This window comes from Limulus polyphemus, unplaced genomic scaffold (genome assembly GCF_000517525.1).
Source record: "Limulus polyphemus unplaced genomic scaffold, Limulus_polyphemus-2.1.2 Scaffold1894, whole genome shotgun sequence".
NCBI lineage: Eukaryota > Metazoa > Arthropoda > Merostomata > Xiphosura > Limulidae > Limulus > Limulus polyphemus.
In genome coordinates, this window is record NW_013667504.1 from 190,687 (window position 1) to 197,829 (window position 7,143).

At 32.7% G+C, this 7,143-nt stretch overlaps 1 protein-coding gene across 1 annotated transcript in view; it reads right to left on the bottom strand.

Moving 5' to 3' along the window:
• LOC111087221 overlaps nt 1–6,873 on the bottom strand; it is an 80,682-nt gene extending 73,809 nt beyond the window's left edge. Inside the window, exon 1 of the mRNA XM_022393147.1 lies at nt 6,364–6,873. The gene's annotated coding sequence lies outside the window, so the exon portion shown is untranslated. The remainder of the gene's footprint in view (nt 1–6,363) is intronic.
• Between the last annotated feature and the right edge of the window lie 270 nt (nt 6,874–7,143).

Here is a 7,143-nt window from a genome sequence, read left to right on the forward strand (position 1 = left end):
ATATATATATATATATATATATATATGTGTGTGTGTGTGTGTGTGTGTGTTTAACAGATGTGTTATTCATACCATCAACCTTAAAACTCTGTACGGTATTTATAAAATAGGAGATTTTCGATAAAAGCACGTGCAAAACATGAACTGAGATTAGTTACACCACTATGACTGCTAATATTCAAGTTTTGAAGTGCCTACAAACAGGATTACTTCTGTAATGACACAATTAGTTGGTGACTTGGTATTTTAGCATCATCTTACACTTTATTAAACACTCGCTATTAAATTCACCCTCTGGCAAAACTAATCTTCTAAAATGAATCAAATATCTTTTGCGTGTATATGTTTTATTTAATTTTTGTTGTTGTTCTTTTGAGCATTGGCTTAATAGTGTTACGTCTCTAGTCGTTTGTTAATTTCCTGGTATAAACTCTTCCCGAGGAACTTCAGAGATACAAGTCCTTTCTTAAATAAAACTAGTTTATTCTTTCTCAATTCAACTTTGCAATACACTTAATTTCTACAGTCAGTTTAAACACACGCTATAATTCACAATGATTCACGCATTTACTTACCGTCACTACCGCGCTTGACTCAATTGTTCGTTTCTATATCTGTCTATCTGCAATTCAATACCGACTAATTGTCTGGCGCACTTATATACAAGAATAGAGGGCGCCTAGCAAATACTGGATTATCGTGATGTTCCCCGATCTTTCTAGAACACATTACGTGTTACCAGCGTCACGTGACTTCCGCTGTCGTAACAATAGTTTGGATGTTTTGAGAATGTTTTCTTTTTGTGCTGTGTTTCGATTTTTCCATTTAGTTTTTATTATAAAGATTCTCTAAGCCTAGTATTAGCAAAACTATTACTAATTCAAGCGACGTCAAAGCTTCCGTATACACAAATTATTTTATCCAATTTGTATAGATGCCGACTTTACGGGAGAAAAAAAAAAACTTCAGAAAACTGAAATGCTAAATTAAGTTACTGCAAAACCATGTTATTCTAATTTTATGCAATATTCAGCATCATAGTCTATAATTCTCTTTTATTCATATAAACTTAAGGCTCATGTTGGCTTTATATCCGGAAAATAACGCGCTTTGATAAAGATAAATGATAAAGAAATAATCAAGATATTTTAATATTCTACATACAAACAAAAAATGCACAACATCAGTTAAAGTTCAAGCTAAGGACCATTACAAAAATTATCCAGACGTACGAGCACAAGTGCTGAATTTGTAGTTAATGCTTTTATGAAAAGATAAATTTCATATGGATGTACATAAGCACAAATAACATTAACAAATCTCACTTTTCACATTTATTTTGGACAATCATGTTATGTTGGAATAAAAATCACTTTAACAAAGCATCCAAACTAAGTGTATTTTGTCATTCTAATAGGAAAAATGATTACGAATGTAAAGGTGTGTATTATACATAAACATTATTTTTGCAAAGTTTATCATTAAGAAAAACTATTCGACTTATGAACAAAGAAGAAATAAAAATTTGAAAGTATACACACAGCAAACTCATCTTTATGGGCCTTTAGAAAAGTGAAACAATTACACCCAGCCGGGGATGGTTGATATAAGCTAAACACAGATTAGATAGAACCTGAGCCAAACCTATATTTTGTAGAGACAAGTATGGATCGATATTTACGTAACCTAGCTAGCTATAGTAATATAGAAAGTTTTCGTGTTACAAAAGTATTGAACCAAGAAAGTCAAACTACAAAAATCTGAGTTACTTAAAATTAAAAAAAATATATATTCCTACTTTGGCTCCGACTAATATAATTACACAAATTTGACAAAGTAGATATAAAAATTGTAATGCTGATTGAAATCGTCCTCTCTCTTATTTTCTGTGTTATTTATAAAATTGTTGACTACTAAGAGTCTTTACATCACAGAGTCTTCACATCACACAACGTTAACACCATTGTTGTGTAAATAAACATTCTGTTCACTTTTAAACACCCGGAGTATAAATAGCCCCCCCACCCACCCACCCGCTATAAACCGGGTCTCGATACCCGTGGTGGGCAGAGCACAGATACCCAATTGTGCAGCTTTGTGCTTAACTACAAACAAACGAACATATAAATAGTGATTTTTTTTTTTTTATAATACTCGTTTCTTTTTTTATCAGCTATACATTTTCCACCAGCAATACCAAGCATAGGGCGCGCGTATACCCGATTTGATTCTATTACTCATCTGGACCCCCTACCAACCTACCCTCAAATGTAATTATATACCCACAGTAGCGCATCATCCACTTTATATATACTAGTATATTTTTCGGTACAAAAAAGGAATCATTGGGACCCCAGACGGAAGAGTTCTGTGAAAGAATTACAGCGATAAGGTTCGTCATTATTTTTCTGTACGCTTGTCTGAAAAAGTCACTCACTTAGATGAAAATTCATTGATATAGTGAATATTTGATTCACTCCATTAACACGTATATAACGATTTAGGTGGCTTTATAAGTACAATAAGCTTTAGTTTTACTCAGCCAATACAATGAAATAGTCGTTGTTAATATTCAGACATTTTAAAAGTCGTTTTAAACAGGCGGTTTTTATGGTCGCCATTTTGTTTCATCACGATCCCTACTATTAACTACTGCCTTACTTAATGATAAAAGCATACTTACAGTACGAGATGAGCAGCATAACACTGTGCTACGTTATGATTATTTACAACTTTAACTAGAAGGGTAGAGAAAGGAACATTTAATGCTTATGAAACAATAATTACCAGCACTAATGAGTGCTACAGCTTGAAACCGGGTATTTGTTACTTTTATTACCGTATTTCAACCCCATCGCTCACTTTAACCTATCATTATTCAAATCAATTATTAAGCAAAAAGAAAATTACAGACTGAATGGTGCAAAAAAAGGGAGGGGTTGATTTGATCTGTACAACAATGGAGTACATAGCACTTATTGAATCAATGCAGACTAAGAAAGATCCATTATTGAACAATTCGTGCTTTGATGAGCTTTTTAGGGCTAAAACGAGTTGCTAAAAAAGTTTCTCGACTTGGTTCCAATTAGTAACGAGGTCTTCTCGCCCCTATACGAATATGAACAGTGTAACACGGCACGTTCAAACCACAAACGCGTTTTATTGATGTTATACACATTCAAACAGGCTAAAGGGTAATAGTTAGTTATAATTTTGTTAACGACATTAAAAAAAAGAAACATGATGAAGAATCCCGGTTCACTAACGAACCCCTAGATGAAAACCAAATATGTACTGATCTATAGTTTTCAATAATAAAGACTGTGTTCAAAACTTCACTAAGCAATCACATTTTCTCCACACTTGTAAAAATTCATCAACAGATTGACAAGTAGCGATAGGGTCTAGCTTGGCACCTATTCTAATAAAATATATTTCACGAGAAACAATGGTTAAAGAAGTGGCCAACTGAATTCAAACCCCTTTGTTATAGAAGTTATGTTGATGACATTCTTAATATGTTTCAAACATATAAACAAGCAGAAAAACTTTGACATATTTATGTAAACAAGTACAATAAAAAAAATAGATTTATTAAAAACAAGTAGGAGTCGATCTATATATATATAGCCAGCTATAGGGATAACTTGTAGTTTTGACTTTCTTGTTTCAATACTTTTCGTAGCATTAAAACTTGTTATTTTGTGGATATATCGATCCCGACTTGTCTTTATAAAACATTTTTTTATTATGTTTGTTTGTTTCCTGTTTATTAGTTATATTTTTGTGAACCAGCAATACTAAGCGTGGGGCACGCCTGTACCAAGCTACTCTCAAATTTAATTATATGCCCAAAGTAGCGCATCGTCCGTTTTATATATACTAGTATCTTTTTCGGTACAAGACAGGAATCATTGAGACCCCAGAGGAAGAGTACTGTGAAAGAATTAGAGCGATAAGATTCGTTATTTTTTCTGTAAGCTTGTCTGGAAAAGTAACTTACTTAGATAAAAATTCGTTGAAATAGTGAAAATTTGATTCACGACTTTATAAGCACAATAAGATTTAGATTTGCTCATCCAATACTGTGAAATAGTCATTGTTAATATTCAAACATTTTTTATGGCAGCCATTTTGTTTCATCACGATCCCTACTATTAAGTACTACTGTACTTAAATATAACACAATAACATCAAATTTACTGTTGAATATGAGGAAAATAGTACTTAATTTTTTATATCTGTCTCTCGAATAAAGATGTTTTCACTATATCGCCTTTACAGGATTAAAAACTCATTTTGATAGCTTTGCACTTTTGATTTACAAAGAAATCCCGATTAAAATCTTAATTAATTGTGCTCATGAGTAATAATGAGCTTTTTCGCACGGAGTTGAATAATATTAAAAAATGCTTTTGCAAAAAGGATTTCGGTATAAATGTATGAAAGGTTATCACCACCTTATAAATAACTAATAACTGTTCTACTGTGACCTTTGATATGCCAAATAAGAAAGTGACACTGTTCATACAGTTTATGGGTATACAGTCGTATAACAACAAAAGAAAATACTTCATATAAATTACCTACAGGTGTAACTTAATTGTATTGTTGAAACACAAAACAGACTAAGGGCTATGTTCCCCTTAAGGATAAAATTGTATTCATGCAGTCCTCCGTAGCATGTCTATACGCGTGCCCAAATTACAAACTTGAGTACATTGGTTCTACCGCCAGGAGGCATCAGCAGAACTACAAAGAACATCGGAGCACTGACAAACACAGGTTGGAGTGTAGTGATATTCAGCAATTCAAAATTACTTTACAAGCAAACAATGAAAGTGACTTATACACATTGAAAACCATCGCCATTCAACTTAAAAACTAGAAAACAGTCTCTATCTCTGAACCTAAAAAGTTTTATTAGCTCATAGACTTCAACATATAACTCAGTGTTACCAAACAACAAAGTTGGAACGCCATGTGAATAATTGTTTTGGGATGATCATAATGTATGATCTTAAAAATAACTTGTTCCGGCCACGATTGAACTGAAACAGGCCAGAAACAGTGTTGGTAGTGGCGAGGCATACACGAGCTTTCCGAATCGGTAGCAGTATTTATCATTCATGCACATACATATATATATATATATATATATAGGCCTTTCTATTAGGTTTACCGTTGCTGTTCTAACTAGTCTTTCCTTATATAAATGTATCCAAATTTAAGACCCGATTTGTTTTATCAGTATACCGATTTGTAAACCCTTGACTTAAACAATGTAGTAAGTGGGCCTATAAATGAATACAATTAAGGGCCAGTTTCTGAGAATGTGACATAGTAAGAATAACAACTCGCTTCAAACCAGCATTACAAATTGAAAGTTATTATGTATACTGCCCACAAAATTAAATCGTTATTTGAAACTAATACTGCAATTAGTAACAAAATAAAAAATTAACTAATGTAATACGAGGAAAGAAAAATGACGTTAATTAAAAAAAATAATGTATTGTATTAACGTTTTACATAAAAAATTACTCATTCTCACGGTCTAAATAAAACAGAATCAATAAAACAATAATGTCAAGAAAAGTCATGGTGATTTTAAGTTATCTATCAAGAACGCAGTATAAAGTTGTAACAGTAGGTGTATATTATTATTGGTATTATGAATGCTCGAAGTTAAAATGCCGAACAACTGCGATATCCGTCAATCAAGTTGAACTAAAAATGGCAAACTAAGAGTCGAGTTAATTGGGCAAGGATGGATCCAGGATTTTGGGTAAGGGTGGAGGGGTCTTCCACCCAAACAAAAAATATTTTTAAACTCAACTCCCCTCGATCCGCCAGTATTGGGTGTTTTTTTTCTTCTTAAATGAATGAGCTTTATACAATAGTAATCAAAAGCATGACTGAATCTGTGATCAATATGAATATAATTGAAATTTATATTATTTTTGAATTACCATGGTAATAAGATAACGAACATATATTACTATTCTAAGTTTAAAAAAGCAAGTGGCCACGATATTATTATTAAAGCTTATAGAAAGTTGATATAGAAAAGTGACAAACTGTTAATACAGAAAAGCTGAACAAAATTATTCATGTCAGTGCACGTAACAAAATTACGTTTACGAATATGGCAACTTTTTATTTTTATTGTAAGGAGTAAAATACAGTGTGTTAAAATTACATAGAATCATTAACTTAAGTCATTCAAAGTTCAAGTTCAAATGAAGATTCGAAAATACAATTTTTAAATGCCATTGTATTCAAAAACGATACAGCTCGCTTGCAAATATGGCTATTAAGAGCCTTATTTTACATTAACAACAACAAAAAAAAAACACTTACCACTGAGCCTCAAAATGTAAATAAATTCCTTTCTCCATTTAACGGCCACCAGGCATAATGTCCTCAATTCTAGTCGGTGTTACTAAGTGTTAGCTGTTCCGCTGACACCAGCTGAAACAAGTCGTACACTTTGAACTATTATTACACGTGAGAGAGGGTAACTGTTCTTTCAACTCTTGCGATGATTCATTCTGGCAAGCCCACGTGCCATGCGAATAAACAGACTAGTTGTAATTTGAATTATAAAGAACACAGCGATTATACTTAAAGGCTACACATCGAAGAAGCTGCATTGATGTGCACAGGGTTTTGGTGATTCAAACTTAAGTATAGAACTGATTACCTTTTTATTATGATTTTTAAGAGATCAAGTTTTTAGGCTTTACGTACATCTGTGTCTTTTCTAGTTTCTTTATTGAATCAAAGTTTTCAAAGTATCAAATGTACGCAATAACGTGAACACTAACAACACTGTAACGTCTAGACTTACTCAACGATCTCAACGACTGCTTACAGCAACGCGTAGACGTCTAGTACCATACACGCAGCAGCATGCTGGAACAGTCTATTGTTACAGGGGGAGAAACTTAAGATATAAAACTCATTTCTGTGTAAGGGACAAGGTGTGACAGCATAACAAACTTATCACTAAAATTGTTGTTACTACCAGTGCATACATTATTTCGTTATGAGTCTGAGGAAATGATATCACACTCCGCTTGAGATGTCAAGGGAAGGTGAATTTAATTTTCATAAATATTTATAATATTTTGAAAGTTA